This window comes from Juglans microcarpa x Juglans regia, chromosome 5S (assembly GCF_004785595.1).
Source record: "Juglans microcarpa x Juglans regia isolate MS1-56 chromosome 5S, Jm3101_v1.0, whole genome shotgun sequence".
NCBI classification, from domain to species: domain Eukaryota; kingdom Viridiplantae; phylum Streptophyta; class Magnoliopsida; order Fagales; family Juglandaceae; genus Juglans; species Juglans microcarpa x Juglans regia.
Genome location: NC_054603.1, coordinates 14,471,942 through 14,489,884, shown reverse-complemented (window position 1 = coordinate 14,489,884; position 17,943 = coordinate 14,471,942). Strand labels below are relative to the sequence as shown.

General features: G+C 44.8%; 1 pseudogene; it reads left to right on the top strand.

The window, feature by feature from the left end:
• The first annotated feature begins 526 nt into the window (after nt 1–526).
• The window catches only part of LOC121267129, a 49,510-nt pseudogene continuing 32,093 nt past the window's right edge, over nt 527–17,943 (top strand).

Sequence of the window (17,943 nt, the reverse complement as noted above, 5' to 3'; positions counted from 1 at the left end):
TTCTATAGTGCTAGAGAATGCGAATTCCAGAATCGAAGAATTGACTACAAGACAGCATGAGTTAGAGGCTCAATTAGCAAAACAAGCAGACATGGAGATGCTTCTCAAACAACACGAAGAACAACAAGAAGAGTTCAGAAGACAGATGCAACTCCTAATGCATCAGCTTATGCAACAGTACAGGCCTCCAAGGAAATGATGATTTTTTACGTACAGATTTTGGGATTATCTATTTATCCATGAACAATGCCAGTCTCATAGTTATTTATTTAGTTCGCACTTATTATAAAACTTTTGTGAGTATTAAACAGTTTCTAATGTATTTTTCCAAATATTATGAATGTCTATTTAGTTTTTTATTATTGACTTTAAATAAAATAATTATCATTCGAACGACCACATACCGTTCGAATGTGTGTATAATTTATTTTTGTTCAAACGTATTTTGCAATCATTCAAACACATTAATCCTGTTCGAATGTAAAATTGTAACAATTTGAACGATATTCTAGGACGAATTTCAACTATGACAAAAGAAATTCCTATTCGAACATGTTTGAATGGTTTCCTTCAAATTCGTCCCAAAAGATATTTTTTGGCACGAAATGGTGATTTTCATCTCAATTTATCTTTTGGCACAGTGTTGTTCGAACAAGCTCAGGACGAAATGGCTATAATTTAAGAGCCTTTTTGTTGTAGTGTATGGAGGTTATATTGCAAGCTGGGTGGTGTTAAATTTGTCTGTTGATTTTATTTCCTTTTTATTCCACGTGAAGCATGCAAGATGCTCTACTTTTTTTTCCTTTGTGCTCTTAATTATTATTTATCACTTGCTTTTTTTTTTTTTTTTTACAGTTTTAAAAGATCCAGGGATGAATGTGCTCAAGGTTTCTTTAAGTAAAGCACATGAAACAGCTAGCAGATGGTGTCTCAGTCTGGGAATGGTGATCAGGCTCTACATTGGATGAAGGAGATGAAGCATCATAGTGGTTTTCAAATTTTCTAGGGAAGCCCTACCGTCTAGTTCATTTTAATATTAGTATGGCTTGATCAAAGGAGTTTTAGAACATTACGACGGTGAAAATTAAAAAACAGAAAAACGTTACTATTTTTTGTCCAATACTTGTTGGTACCCATGAAAAGCAGAAATTCCTTTGTCGTGGGAAATAAAAACTCTCTTGAAGACACCTGCACATGATGTACGTGTTTGAAGAAAAAAGCCTTGTAGACAAAATGCAAACATCTTGCCATGGCAACCTCCATTGATGATTTCCAGTCATTATGAGACTCTGGGCCTGTTTCTTCTTTCATATATACTTCCCTTCATCATGGATTCAATCATTTTTTAATGCATCTTTAGAAACTAGGCCTGTGGATCCTGAATATGCTCCTGGACACAGTCTTATTTTCTGACATGTATTCATACATGCTGTTGTCTCAGGTTGGTTTAGTTGAGAATTGTAGATTAAACTGTGTTTGTTAAGTTAAGTAGTCTTACTACTACTTATTATTATTAAAACAAATTCACTACTATTTATAAACTATTCACATAGAATTTTAAAGGTGTATCTCAACATATATCTTTTGCAGGGATCACTGGATATGAGCTTCTCAACAATCTCGTACGTACCAGCTAACCGTTTTAGACGTCCCCAAGTATCCACTCTTATCACGTCTCTTTATTTCATGATCTTTAAACATAAATGAACTATGCGCTACCTATATTTACACATTCACTACTATAAAAGTCAATACCAACCACTAATCCGGACCAAATGCCATTGAATCTATGTCATAAACACTTGTAACGTCTCGGTCTCGGAGGGGTCGGAGAGTTAATTCTTGTCACTTAAACTCACATTCCAACACTATAAATATAGACTCAAAATTCTCAATACCATATAAAAATTATTGTTTCAAACCAACTACCTCAATATAATCAACATTTCAAAATACCAAGTCATCAAAACATGACAAAATTACTTAATAAAATTCGTCAATACTCATAGAAACCTTTTATACTTAATCCACTATGCTTAAAAATACCTCATCACCCATGCTCCATAATCTTGATCCTCAACTAAAACTTTCAAATCATCTGAAAAATGTTGTGAAGATAAGGGATGAGTTATCAACAACTCAGTGAGCAGAGAACATATACTAATATGTAAACATAAGCATTTACAGAGTTCATAATGCAAAATAAAACATTTACTTTTAAAATGCAGAATCAAAATATTTGCTTTCAAAATTCGTAATAAAAATATGTTATAAAAAATGTCAGAGCGAAACTTTCATAAATATTCTTATTCAAAAATAAAATTCTTTGGCATATCATAAACTGAGACCTCATCTTCATAGCATATCAGAGCATCACATCGGGACATACACCATGTTTAACCCCTGTGATAGGATTATAAACCACCATTATACTCATGGTAGAGCCGTATATCATGTTTAACCCCCGTAGTAGGGTTATAAACCACCATTATACCCGTGGCGGGGCCGTATGCCACTATTCTACCCATGACGAGGCCGTATGCCACTATTATATCCATGGTGGGGTCATATACCATGTTAAACACTCGTGGTAGGGTTATAAACTACCATTATACCCATAACGGTGCCGTGTACTACTATTATACTCATGGCAGAGCCTTAACAAAGACAGAACATAGGCAACAACGGAACTAGATTATAATCAGATACAGACTCAGAAATTCATGCCAATGTTTTCATAAGCTACATAAAATCAAAACAGAATACTGAACAGAATCATATCAATTTACATATTCAAAAATAGCTTTTGAACATCTTCGCATCACATGCACAAGTTTTCATAAATTTCATATTCGCTATTTTTGCACAATTTAGAAAATGGAATGTAACAAAATAAGCTCATGTCTACACCAATCATGACAGAAAATACTTCTTTCATATACAGTGACTTGTAAGGCTTTAACAGGTTTGATACAGGCTTATATTCCAAGGCTAGTTTTTGACAGAGAAAAAACATTAAGTGATATGGCATTGGATCTTTGTGAAAGGCAAATGTATGAAAAGTTATCAGTGTTCTTTGCTTTGGCTTGGAGTTTCTGGTTTCGTAGAAATAAATATCTGCATGATCAACTGTTACTACCACCTAAACAAGTTGCAGATAGTGCTATCTCTATGTTGAAAAGTTTTGGGTAGGTTTAACAAAAGAATCGGGTCCAATTAAAGTAGCATTATAAATGGCAGGCTCCACAAACTGAATGGTTGAAACTGAATGTTGATGGTGCAGTTTTTTCTGAGTTGGGAAAAACAGGAGTCGGGGTTGTTTTACAGGATGATCATGTCAGGGTTTTAATGGCTACAAGTAAAGTGGAAACAAAAATGGAAGACATAGAAGCTATAGAACTGATGGCCATTTTCAGAGAATTGTAGTTGTGTGCAACCATGGGTATTTCAAAGCTTTTAGTAGAAAGTGACAACTTGCTTTGTGTGGAGGCTTTACACGATGACAGCATGTATAATTCTTAGCTTGGGGGGGGGGGGGTTATATTATGAAATTAAACAACTTTCTTCACACTTTGAGAGTTGTATTTTTACACATGTATGTCGGGAGGGGAATATGGTTGCTCATTTGTTGGCTAGGAATGTGAGTCAAGTTGACAATATTGCATTATGGTGGGATTGTGTTCCAGACTGTATTTCTCAAGCTTTATGGCTTGACAATTGTCTGTAACTTTTGTTTTCCTTTGATGAAATGAAATTTCAGATTTCTATAAAAAAAAAAAAAAGCATACATATTTTTAAAATCAACCTCGTTTCATTTCTTTTATGCAAAATTTAGTATAGGAATCCCGTTTACCTGTACTTTTTACCTTCTTCGAATTTCATTACAACAGTGTCATCGAGATACCAAGCGTCACCTATAAAATAATCACGTAAGCTGAGAAAATTTTCAATTGAACACGTATTTCATAATTAAACCTGAGATATTAAAGCTGTATACTTCTCTAATGTCTAAGATCCTCGAAACCCTATGTTAATGTCGTGTTTCGCAGCCCGAGCATTTCCACGATAACCAAGCTCATGCCATCTGCAAACAAGGAGAAAGGGCTCCGATAACATCCAGGGTCACTCTGATGCCAAAGTCTGTGAACGATTCTCTATGAACAACTCTGAAGAATAGTAAGAACAATCAAAAGTTGAGAGAGAGCTCCCGTAGAAGGGATGTCCATTATTTATACCTGATCTAGGTCCTGCTATTGAGGGAGGTCGTGGCGTGTCAAGTCTCAGACCTGCTACCACTCATTTCTTGCCACCATAGTGTGTCAGCTCGTAGCTCTGGTGGCTAAAGGAGATCGTGGCTTATCTGCCATGCTAGGCCTATCCTACTGCTTTCTACCAGGGTAGGGTGTAAGGTCGTGGGCGAGTCATCCTTCGTATGTAGGATGCGTCGTTACGTGTCAGGTTTCCTAACACATGCATTTGAGTGCGTCGTGCCTTGAGTTTGACTAGACTGTGACCGAGCACGTTCAGTCGTCCATGTGCAGCTGGGCATCTTGCCCAGCGTCCTACAGTAGGTCCCAGTTGCCGAGCCCCTAGATGATCTCATTGGCACATCCGAGCTTGGCGCTAAAAGGCCTTCCCGGATAGGTTTGTGGTCACGGGCTCAGCACGTGATTCTCTAGCCCGGACTCTTAGCTCACGAAAGGATTTCATCCTTGGGCCTAGAGTTCCTGGGCTTGACCTCTTCAGGCCTAGGCCCTTTAGGTATGGGCCCCTCCCTCACAGTACCCCGCGCATTCCTATCACGTGCACGTGGTGGGAATTAATAATACTTTTAATTACGTTGCCACTCATTAGGCTTCTCGAGCTTAAAGTTCCCGAGGCCAACTATCGTCGATGGGGCTCCTCTCCCCTGGTTGTCCCATCGCCCAACGATTGGTTTGATGTGCTGGCACCCTTCCTTTAGTATCCTGGGACCTTATTGGTCTGTGCCCCTCACTCCCTTCACATGACGCTTTCCATTCCTGCGGATGCTTCAGAGACCGTGCGCCGCATGGTGCTTGCTGATGTCGCTACTGTCAGAGCCACTTCGTTTCATGCGCACTCTCCATCCTGCCTTCACTATATAAGGCCCACCCCTTCTTCTTCACCCTTTCCTTATGCCTTCTGCTGTCGTATTTCCACCATTTCTCGTTCTCTTTCTCAGCAGTCGTCGTGTTCCCCTCCCTTCTCTTCTCTCTGTCACCACTCTCCTATCGCTTCCCATCGCTGTGATGGCACTCAAAGTTGATCATGTTCCTTTGTATTTTAGGGAGAAACGTTGGGTTTCCTCTGTCTCCTGCGATGACCTCAGGGCATTCCGCTCCAAGTATAGGATTTCTTTTACCGTCGTTCTGGAGATTCCCCAGGGTGAGCACATGGTGAATCCTAATGGCACAGCGACGAGGGTGGCTCTCTACAAGCTAATGTTTGCCAATGGTCTTCGCCTCCTGTTCTGTCATCCAGTTCACGGGGTTCTAAATTACCTCTGACTGGCCCCGTCGCAACTCCACCCTAATGCGTGGCGGCTCCTGATATGCGGTTGCATCATCTTCTAGATGATACTCAACAAGACTCATGAAGAATACCCAGACCTGACAACTCGGGAGCTCTTGTCCGCATATCGCCTTATCTACCGACCGGGAAGCATCGTTAGTTTCTAGGCCCAGTCTCTGGGTTGCAAGATATCCTCGCTCGAGCATAAAGGAGTGGTCCCAGAAGTTTTTCTTCGTGTTGGGTCTGGACTGGGAGTACCCCGAAGGGGAGGCCGCCCACAAGGAGTTTCCTATTTAGGCATGTTGAGGATTTCCCCCTTCTACAAAGAGCTTGGAACTTACCCTTAATCAGAGGGAAGAGGCTCGATTGGAGTTGGTGACAGCTTGGGTGCAAGCCCACCCTGACAAGTCACAGATTGATCTGGTCCTTTCTAACGAGAACATCCACAACTACCTATCTACCCCTGACTGTTCGTATACTATCGGGAGGGATTTCTTGGGTAGCATTCCCCCTAGGCCCAGCCCTCTCCCTGGAAGCGCACTTCAAGCTCTTCTAGCTGCCAGGCAAAGTGACCAAGGGTATGCCACGATTCTCCCCATAAAGTGGTGAGGCTGAGGGTTCTTCTCCTTCTGACAATCGTGCTGGGGAACTGGGAAGCCGACCCCAAATGCATCATGACTAGGAGTTCTCGTAGCAGAGATTCTGGTTCCTTCGACATGGGGAAGCACGACGTCATTCCCTAGCGGCTCAAGCCATGCTGTTAGGCCCTCTACTTTCACTAGCTCTCAGCCAGCTCCCATCAAACCTTTTCCAGACCCGTTGCTTCCTTCCTGAGAAGAATTGAATGCCTACGATCTTAAAACATTTTTTGCTTCTCTGGCGCATTCCTTGCCTTGCGAGCCTAACCCGCTCAAGCCCTTCACTTCTTTCGAGGATAAGGTTCGGGTGGAGATGGCCCGCAAGGTTCCCTGGGCAAGGCAACCTCCTTCCCAGAATACGAGCCATGGAGGTGCTGGCAAAGATGAGACGGCCCGAAGCTCCTCATGATAAGGAAGAAGGCGAGGAAGAAGAAGAGAAAGAAGTTAGTGGAGGAGGAGTAGGGCTGAGACCTGAAGCTCTTCCTGCTACAACTCGGAGTTTGGACGAGGCCGTCAAACCTACTTCTTTGGTTATGGGGGTCTTTCCCCCGTTTGTCTGCTGGGCCTAGTGAGACCAATCGTGGCCCAGATTTTCAAGATCCTCTGGTTTTCATAGATTTGAGTGATAATGACGACTCTAAGGCTCTATCTCCCGTGGCTCTCGAGCCCGGCAACGAGACCTAAGGGTCCCTTCTGAATTTCTCTTGGTGGTTAGCTGTCGCAAGCCCCTCATTTTCTTCAAGGGCAGAAGGGACGCAGGCCCTAGCCTCGACCCTGGACGAGGCTCGCGACCCTATTTGACCAGGTATCTTCCTTCATTTGACATATTTTGCAAAGCCTTGTCCAGTCTTCTATTTCTCATATATATACATATCTCGCAAGCCGCAGCCCAGTTGGCCACAACGATCGGTGGGGAATTGGGAGAGCTAGAGGAAGCCAACTGGGAGCTCAGGAGTTTGTTGTGCTTAAGATATTTTAGGTTGAAGATGGTGGCCCAAGGAATAAAGAACCTCAAGACTAAGCGGAAGGAGCTAATCAGCGACGTGGTGTACATGAAGGAACAAAACCAGCACTTGGAAGGTCTATTGCATGATGTGGAAATGGCTCGCCAAACTTCCTAATAGAGTTTGGTCACTCAGGAAGCGAAGTTGGAGGCCACTCGGGAGCAGTTGGAGTCCGCTTGGAAAGAGCTACGAGAGTCTAGGGAGGAGACAGAGTCCGCCCGAAGGGAGTTGGAGGAATCCCGACAGAATTGGGCTCTAACTGTCGGACAGCATTCACGGCTACTGTTCAAACATTTTAGGCATTCTTAAGAGACTCAGCACTTAAGAGAGCAGCTATGACAAGCAAAGGCAAGCATCATTGAGCTTTCATAGTCGGGAATTCAGAAGAACATTGACCTCCTATCCATCAACAATGAGATTGCCAGACTGAAGTCTTGTCTGGAGGATGTCACCAAACGTCCTAGGGAGATCCAATCCGGAATTGCGAATGCAAACGCCTTCTAGGATGCAGCCTGGTCTGATGGCTATCTAGAAGGGCTCGATCAGATGCACAAGCACTTGTTGCAGAATTCCGAGCTGGACTTGCACACTTTGTCACTATCCTCATTTCCTTCTAGTTTCGAGGCGCAAGCTTACTTTAAGAACTTTGGGAAGCTAGGGTATCCCTCATTCCCCCGAGCGCTCCTCACCCTTCTCCACCCAGTGATGGACTCGACCCCTCCCCTTCACTTTCTCCCTTTTCTTTTTAGTGCTTTGTAACCTTGCATGGCGCCCCCGACCTTTCTTGTAACTATGTATGCTTGACGATGAATGAAACGAAGGCCCATTTCTTGCAGCTACTGTGTTATTTTGTTTCCCTTTCTTCTCCCCTTTCGTTTTCCTTGTTGCGGTTTTGACAAGGGTTTTGGCTTTACTGATCCGGGGGAGGGGGGTCAGGACCCAGTTTTGAGACTTAAGACCTGACCCCACATCGAGTCAAGGGACCCGTCTTCTTGCCAGTATAGGGACTCAGCTTAGTTGAACTGGGGGTCGGTACCCAGTCCAAAGACTTGGGACCTTACCCGTAGCGAGTCAAAGGACCTGTCTTCTTGCGAGTGCAAGGACTCGGCTTTGTTGGATGGGGGGTTGATACCCAGTCTAGAGACTTGGGACCTTAACCCGTAGCGAGTCAAGGGACCTGTCTTCTTGCGAGTGTAAAGACTCAACTTAGTTGGACGGGGGGTGGTACCTAGTCCGAACACTTGGGACCTTACTCTGCAGCAAGTCAAGGGACCTGTCTTCTTGCGAGTGTAAGGACTCATCTTTGTTGGACGAGGGGTCGATACCCAGTCCGGAGACTTGTGACCTTACCCCGCTGTGAGTCAACCGTCTTCTTGCAAGTGTAAGGACTTGGCTTTATTGGACGAGGGGCCGGTACCCAGTCCATAGACTTGGGACCTTACCCCATAGCGTGGCAAGGGACCTGTCTTCTAGCGAGTGTAAGGACTTGGCTTTGTTGGACTGGGGGGTTGGTACCTAGTCTGGAGACTTAGGATCTTACCTCGCAACGAGTCAATGAACCCATCTTCTTACGAGTGTAAGGACTCGACTTTGTAGGACAGGGCGTCGATACCTAGTCTGGAGACTTGGGACCTTACTCTCGTAGGCTCATTTTTATTCATATATATATATATATATATTAAACAACAAGATATTTGAGATGAACATCCAGGTGTCCTCATTCATTCATGGTTGTTCGTACACAATATACTTATTCACGTAATACTTGTTTTAAGTGTTCAGCATTCCACGAGTGGGGTAGGTCATGTCTCTAGCTATTTTTTAGGCGATAGGAACTGGGTCAGTTGCTCGTAGTCACTACGTACGGGCCTTTCCATCATAGTCTCGGCTTCCCCACTTTCGGGGTAGTTATTCCATTCTACTGTAGCACCTGGTCAACTACCTTGAAAGAGCGTGGCCAAACCGTCTGTTGAAGTATTATTCCACCTTCCGCTTGTCGTTCACCATTTGGATTGCTGCTTCTTCTCTCCTCACCTCCAGGACATCTAAGTTCTTGGCTAGCCTTTCGTTGTTAGTGTCCGGGTTGAAATGTTGGACACGGAATGTGGGGAGTCCGATTTCCACGGGGATTACTGCTTTGCTGCCGTTGGTGAGGCTAAAGGGTGTCTCCCTGGTGGGGGTTCGGACAGTAGTCCTGTACACCCACAGCACACTTGGGAGCTCTTCGGCCCATGCTCCTTTGTGCATCCTAATGTTTTTCTTAAGGGTGGAGAGGAGAGTTTTGTTGGTTGCCTCGGCCTGTCAGTTGGCTTTAGGATGTCTTGGTGAGGAGTACTTCACTTTAATTTCGAGCTCTGCACACCATTCCCGGTAATGTGTGCAGTCGAACTATCTTCCATTGTTTGATATGTTATGAGGTATGCCGAATCGGCAAACCATTGACTTCCATAGAAATTTCTTCATGGTTCTGGAAGTGATGCTCGCGAGAGCCTTTGCTTTGACCCATTTTGTGAAATAATTGATCGCGACAATGACAAACTTGGATCCTCCTCTTGCTGCTGGGAATGGGCCAATCAGGTCCAGGCCCCATTGGGCAAAGGGCCATGGGGCCGTGATTGATGTCAGCTCCTCCACCAGGCAGTGCAGAATCGGCCCGTGCTCTTGACACTTTGTGCATTTCTTGGCAAAGTCTTCTGCATCCTTGAGGGAACGAGGCCAGTAATATCTGGCCTAGGTCACTCTCGCAACGAGAGCACTCCCTCCTAAGTGGCTTTCACAAATCCCTTCATGAATCTCTGCTAGCACGTATTGGGCTTCATCCAGTGAGAGGCATCTGAGGAGTGGCTCAAAAAAACCTCTCTTGTATGGAACTCCTTCCAACATGGTGAATGGAGCCGCCTTATTCCTGACCTTTCATGCTTCTTCTGGGTCACTAGGTAGCTGCCCTTCCTGCAAGAATTTCTAGATATCTATTGCTCACTCAGGAGGTGTTGGGGTCGTGATAGACACTTCCACCACGATGGAGGGGGCGTCGACCGTCCTGACTACAGTGTGTTCTGGAAGCGGGAATTCTTCCTGCCCTGACGCAGCCCTCGCCAAATGATCCGCCTTCTGATTTTCTCCTCTTGGCACCTATTGGATGTTGAAGTAGTGAAAGCAGTCACGCTCATTGCAAATACTTCTTTAGCCTTTCCCCTTTCGTGGCGAATTGCCCTAGTACTTGGCTAACTACCACTTGGGAATTTGCCCTCACTTCTATTTCTTCAACTCCTAGTAACCGTGAAACTGTCATTCCGGCCAAGAGCGCTTCATACTCAGCTTTATTGTTTGTCGTTCTGAAGGCCAGCTTCACTGCATAATTATGCTCCTCTCTTTGCTTAGTGACGATGTGCACCCCTACTCCCCACCAGCTCTGCAGGATGAGCCGTTGATGTAGACCTGCCAGAGCTTTCTTGGGGTGCGTTCGGAACTTCATCTTGGAAATTGTTGAACTCGGCAACAAAATCTGCCAACACTTATCCTTCGATTGCGTCTCAAGGCTAATACTCCATGTCAAATTCATTGAGCTCGATCGCCCATTTTGCAAGCCGTCCCGAGGTGTCTGGCTTCTGCAGTACCTTCTTGAGGGGGAGATTAGTGAGTACTTTCATCAGGTGGGCTTGGAAATGTCCTTAATCTCCTAGCAGCGACGACTAAGGCAAATACTAACATCTCCGTTCGTGGGTACCTTGCTTCTGTTTCAAGGAAGGCCTGGCTCATGTAGTAGATGGGTCGTTGCCCTTCTTCCACGTGTGGTGATACTACTAGGTATACCGTCAAGGTCTCCTAGGGTCTTATTTGACTAAGCATTAAGGGACGACTCAGATACAGGTTCAAATCGGCGAAGGCTTTCTCGTAAGTCTCATCCCACTCCTGGGCTTTCCTTAGGACTTTGAAGAAGAGTAGGCATCGATCGGTTGATCGAGCAATGAAACGGTTCAGTGCTGCTACCCGCCCAGCCAACCTCTGGATTTCGTGAAGGTTGTGAGGGGAAGGCATTCCTATCACTGCTTCCACCTTTTTTGGGTTCGCCACAATCCCTCTCTCGGAGACCATGAACCCTAGAAACTTACCCATCTCCACTCTGAACACACACTTCAATGGGTTTAGCTTCATCTGGTATTGTCGAAGGACAGAAAATGCTTCTCGTAAGTCTGCCAAATGTTGTCCGGACTCTTTGCTCTTCACCAACAGGTCGTCTACGTACACCTCCATATTTCAGTTGATCTGTTGTTTGAACATTTGATTGACATGCAACGCCCTAATGGAAGGCTAAAATCACATGGCCTATACTCCAAAATGACTAGTCAATGATACAATTGAAGCTACATTGGAACCTTATAAAGTGCAAGAACTTCTCATTCCCAAGCAATGTGGGATGTCATACACCACATACCCTTATCCTTATCATATCGGGTATCACAATCTACTCCCTTAAATTCCTGACGTCCTCGTCGGGCCTATCCATTGTAGGTGGCATGGCTCCAGTCTCACATTTCTGTTTGGGATAGTCTCTGATACCATTTGTAACTCCTCAATGGAAGGCCTAAATCACATGGCCTATATTCCAAAAGGACCAGTCAATGATACAATTTGAGCTCCATTGGAACCGTATAAAGTGCAAGAACTTCTCATTCTCAAACAATGTCGGATCTCATACACCACATATCCTTATCCTCATCATATGGGATATCACATGACTAGTCATTGGTAGGTGGCTTCCGCATTTTTTAGGCCAAACGACATTGCTTTGTAGCAATAGAGGCCTCGATCTGTCACGAACACTATCTTCTCCTCATCGTCCTAGTTCATCCTGATATGGTTATCCCTGGAATAGGTGTCCATAAAGCTAAGGAGGGGATGCCTCGTCGTCGAATCCAATATCAGGTCAATGCTTGGTAAAGGGAAGCTGTCTTTCAGGCAAGCTTTATTCAAGTCGGTGAAGTCGACACACATCCATCACTTCTCATTGGCCTTCTTCACTAGAACTACATTAGATAGCCATTCCGGGTAATGAACCTCCCGGATGAACCCTGTCGTAAGGAGACGGTCTACCTCCTCAGCTATCACCCCATACTTCTCGGCACTGAAGCTTCGCCCTTTCTACTTGACTCTCCGAGCCGCTGGGTCAATTCAAAGCTGGTGATCAATGATGGACTTGTCAATCCCAGGCATATTCTCTTGGCTCTAAGAGAACACGTCCCGATGTTCTATTAGGAGGGATATCAGCACCGCTCTCATCTTCGGGTCCAACTTAGTCCCGATCCGGACCTTTCACTCTAGTGTCAACTGGTCAACTACAACTAGCTCCAAGGTTTCGTTGGGTTCTATTTGCCGAAGAGCCTGTTCATCACGGATCTCTTCGTCCCATTCAGTCAAGGGCGGAGGTGAACCCAGCTTGGGCGCTTCTTCTGTCCTTTTGACTGCCGCGACTAATTTGACCTCATGCCTAAACTCTCGGTCGTAGCATTCCCTGGCAAGAACCTGTTTGCCACGGACTTCGCCCACCCTCGAGTCGGTAGAAAACTTCATTTTGAGGTGGTAAGTGGATATTACTACCCTCAAACTATTCTGGGTGGGGCGCCCCAGTATGGCGTTGTATGAGGATGGAGCCTCGACAACTAAGAAGTCGAACATGATGGCCGTAGTTCTGGGAGCTTTCCTTACCAATACTGAAAGGGTAAGGGCTCCCATTGGTTGAACAACGTCTCCTGTGAAGCCCTTGAGTTGCATTGGAGCAGGACGTAGTACGTCCAAATTGATTCCCATCTTCACAAAGGCTTCCCAGAATAGGATGTCTACCGAACTGCTGTTATCGACTAGGATCCTCCTGGTTTTGAAGTTTTCCACTTGCATTGTTACCACCAATGCGTCGTCATACGGGTGCAACATGCCTTTTTCGTCTCTCACATCAAAGGTTATCATGGGGCATCCGATGCGCAGTAAGGGCCTATTTGCAACTCTTTCAGTGGTAAACACTTCCTCGTACCGCGCAGTTCCGGCATGTGCTTTATGGGCTGATGAAGTTGTCTCGCCTCTAGCATACCCCTTGGTGATTGTGTCGATCTCCCCGAGTGGCCTATTCTCTGCCGGGGGACTCCTCCACGTTTCATCCCTCGTTTTCTGCCTTCTCAGACTTGCACCTTGCCAGGGACCCATGCGCCTTCCTATGCATCGATCTACGCGGTCCTCCAACCTGTGAGTCCAATTACGCTGGTCTTCCTCCCTCATCCTCTTTAGGGCGTAGCAATCTTGAGTGTTGTGCCAGTTATTCATGTGGAACTCACAATATGGATGGTTTTCCTCATCTCGTGGCTACTCTCTTCTGGGGCTAGGGAGCCGGTTCCCTTCCATGGCCAAGTTTGTGTGCGCGGCTTCCCCTTGAGGCCGAGTCAACATTTCTCCCGTACTCTTTGTATCTTGCACTCCCTTCTTTCCCTGGTCTCGGCCTCCTCCCAAGCCTGACGCCTTCGACCCGCTCGCTCTATCTCGGATCGTCGTGGGGCAATCAGGGCCTCGAGTGTATCTTCTGCATTGATTAATCCATTTGCTCAGTCCATGAACTCCCTTAATGTTGTATGGCTCTTTCGCACTATTTCCACCATGAACGAATTCAAAGGCCTGATTCCTCATAGGAGGGCCGCCAACGTGATCTTCTCGTCTTGGTTGTTGGTGGTCATACGCTCTCGATTGAAACACCCAAGGTATAACATCAGGTTCTCAACATCACGTTGTTTGACGATCAGAAGGTAAGCTGTCGGGAGTCTCCTTTTTCGACTTGCCAGGATTGCGTCATGAAGAGGTGGGCGAGCTCCTTGAAGTTATCTACCGTTCCTGATGTCAGCGACCCAAACCAGATCCTGGCGGCTCCTCTCAATGTTAGTGGGAAAGCTCAGCAGGTGACTTTTCCTGAGAAACTATGCAAAGTCATGTGGGCTTTAAATGTCTCTAGGTGCTCCAATGGGTCTTTGGACCCGTCGTACATTTCCATCTGGGGGACCTTGAACTTGGGGGGAAGTGGCACTGCCATGACCCCGCGCTGTATGAGAGGTCAGTGCTAACAAGTAGCTGGTCAACAGTGGGTGGCGTGTCTATCTTCTTAGCCATCTCTGTGCATTTATCCCAAGCTCTCATATTTGAACGTGCATCTTGTGTCTCTCTTCCTCAGCCGCGGTGTCCGCAGAGACCTGTCGTGAATCCTCTTGTTCGTTGCCACTCGGTTCTGCACCTCCCACTAACTCTTTGTTGGTGCATTTGATGTCCGCATTCTCCTGTTGTAGCATCCAAGCTTCTTCCGTCAGTTTCTTTACTATCTCTCCATGCTCGCAAGTCTCGCTTCCATCGTCCCTTCCATGTCGTCCCTCCCCCCTTCGTGTAGCTTGGGACCGCGTCGTTGCCTACATTCGAAGTACATGCTTTTATGGAAAATTCATCCCACAAACGACGCCATTGTTGATGTCATGTTTCACAACCCGAGCACTTTCGCAACAACCAAGCTCACGCCACCTGCAAACAAGGAGAAAGGGCTCCGGTGACGTTTGGGGTCACTCCAATGCCAAAGTCAGTGAACGATTATCTATGAACAACTTTGAAGAATAGTAATAACAATCAAAAGTTGAGAGAGAACTCCCGCAGAAGGGATGCCCGTTATTTATATCTAATCTAGGTCCTGTTGCTGAGGGAGGTCGTGGTGTGTCAGGTGTCAGACCTGCTACCTCTCATTTCCTACTGCCAAAATGTGTCAGCCCGTGGCTCTGGCGGCTGAAGGAGATTGTGCCATGTCAGTCGTGCTAGGCCTGTCCAGTTGCTTTCTGCCAAGGTAGGGTGTCAAGTCGTGGGTGAGCCATCCTTCGTACGTGGGGTGAGCCGTTGCGTGTCGGGTTTCCTGACACATGCATTTGAGTGCGACGTACCTTGAATCTAACTAGATTGTGACTTGGCACATTCAGCTATCCGCGTGTAACTGGACGTCTTGCCCAGCGTCCCTACGGTAGGTCCCGGTAGGCTGTTGAGCCCTGAGATGATCTCACTGGCACATCCGAGCTCGGCGCTAAAAGGTCTTCCCAGATAGGTTTAGGGTCACGGGCTCAGCACGTGATTCTCCGGCCCAAACTCTTAGCTCATGGAAAGGTTTTGGGCTTGGGCCCTTCAGGCATGGGCCACTCCTTCACACCCTAAAATATCAACTCTCCCATAATGCTTTGATTTTCACACAATTTCTCCAAACAAATACATGATTAAATCCTAACATCATATTATTCCATAAACTGGTCTTATAATATTTTCCATACAAACACGTGGTCTTGACATCAAACTATACACAGTAAACCCATAATTCTAGCCGTGGCCCATAAACATGTCAGCCTCTAATGCAGCATAGCCCATCTCAAATCAATACTAATTCTGCCAAAGTTTGCATTTTAGTAATAAGGAAAACTTGATTGTGAAATACTGAAAACTAAAACACTCAGAGGGAAACAATGGCTTACGGGAGGAAAACAATGTGCGACCCAAGGCAAAACTCCACAACTCATTGAGAGCGAATGAGTCGCAACGGGGCTAGGTTTTGGGCGGTGGTCAACAGTGGTGAGCGCGGCGGCTGGGCACTAGGAGGGGGAGAGAGAGAGAGAGAGAGAGAGAGAGAGAGAGAGAGAGAGGCGGTGGGAAGGATCGATGTGGGCCTACCGGATCAGCACGAGATGACTAGAGCATAGACGATGGTTTCTATGGCTTTTCTAGGTGGTTCCTGCCTGAGGCTGAGCAATGGGGCGTAGGTTGGTTGAGTCACATTTACTCTATTTTGGGGAGCAAAAATAGAGGTCTTCAGTTCTCTACATAGGTGGCTACCGGTTTTGCGTGGGCTGGGTAGTGGGGCTATCACACGATGGTTTTGAGTGGAAGGAGAGCTCATGGTGTGGAGGTTGGTTTCGCGACAGCTGGGTATGTTGTGACTTGCCATTGCGGCTGAGGCGTGAAGGATCACGGGTGGCTTAGGATAGTGATGAGGGAGGCATGGTTTTTGCATTTCGGGCTGGGCTCATTCGTGGCAGCAGCTGGTGGTGTTATTCCACTATGGTCCCATGGTTGACGCTAAGATGAGAGACAGCAAGGAACACGATGCCTGAGAGGTGGTGGTGTTCTTGATAGCTGCTGGTCTTGGTTATCCACAATGCACCGACGTGGGAAAGGAGGCTTTAATGGAGGTTTGCAGCAACCATAGGTTGGTAAACTATCACATGCAGGTACGTATGTATATATATAGGCGATGGGAAACCCTGGAGAAGTGCATCATGCATGCCGTGAAAAACGGACATGATGAAGTCGTGCATGAAAAGGAGTCTGTGGGGGCTGCGTGAACTTGTGTAACGTTTACCCTAGCGGAAAGAAACGTGCATGCAAAAGAAACGGACATGCATGTTGTCGGGGGGCGACACCAGACCTCATGGGCTTGGGCTTTTGGCCCATGTTTCGTAGTGAACAAAAAAATTAATAAATGGACTTCTCTGAGTTTTAGGACTCGACTCAGCCTAAAAAAAATTATACATGTTCCATAAATTTTTTCGGCCCATAAAAATATTTTTCATCCGACCCAAAAATGTTTAAGAAAAATACTAAAATAGAAAGCCCATTAATAAAAAATTCGATATCCGCACAAAAAACAAAAAACAAAAACAAAAAGCAAAAAACATAAAACAAAAACAAAAAGCAAAAAACAAAAAAACAATTTGGACCCACAATCAATATGAAAAGAATAATACTTGAAAATTAACTGGGTTCTTCATACGTATAAATCCAAAAAAAGAAATAGAAAGCGGCTTGGCGCTGGACTCGGGTGTTACATATCTAGAATCTTTAAAAGTTGTAATTACTTCCATTTTTCAGCATCCTGATAAATGGTTGTGAACCATTTGTTGAAGACATGTGGGTAGAGATCAGGATAAATAATTTCACATTTCAGGGTGTGAAGCTATGCACCCGTTGTAAGGTAAAGAGCTATCTCTTTTCATGTTATATTTTCTACAATAATATCTACGTATTTCATGTTTTGTGTGAAAAACCTTTTTCTTTCCAAAGAAACAAACGTGACTTAAAAATATATAAGATGAGCTATAGAGATAACATTTAATGGAATAGATGCTAGTACCACTTGTAGTTCAATTTGAAGATGAAGCATGAGTGCATTTTCAAGCTAAGAGGTAAACAAGTTTTATATATTCCTCAGTTTGGATTGAAAACTCACTTCAACTCATCTTATCTCATCATTACAACTTTCTCAAATTCATAAACAAAATATAATAAACAATTCAACTTTTTCAAATCTTAAAATAATAATAATATTAAAAAATAATATTCTAATAATATTTTATTCAACTCATCTAAAACCATCTCAACTCATCTCAAATCCAAACGGGTGTTGATGATATTGATTGTGGATCCTAATGCAGATGCTTGAAAACTCGAATCTTATAACTAAGGTCGAAAATATAGAAATCCTAATTGACAGGGATACTTTTCCTACATCGATGTACCATTCTCATCATATGTTATTTAAGTTAAATCTACAAAATTCAAACATTTCGTGGTCCTCTTAAATGTACCTTGTATGCAAGAAATACATGTACATATCAATGGGACATTTGATTTCTGGGATATGATATCCTGTTTGCATCCATGAGTCTGCTATGTACATATGGGCTTCTCGTAAAGTAGGTTGTTGTCGGCTGAACCTT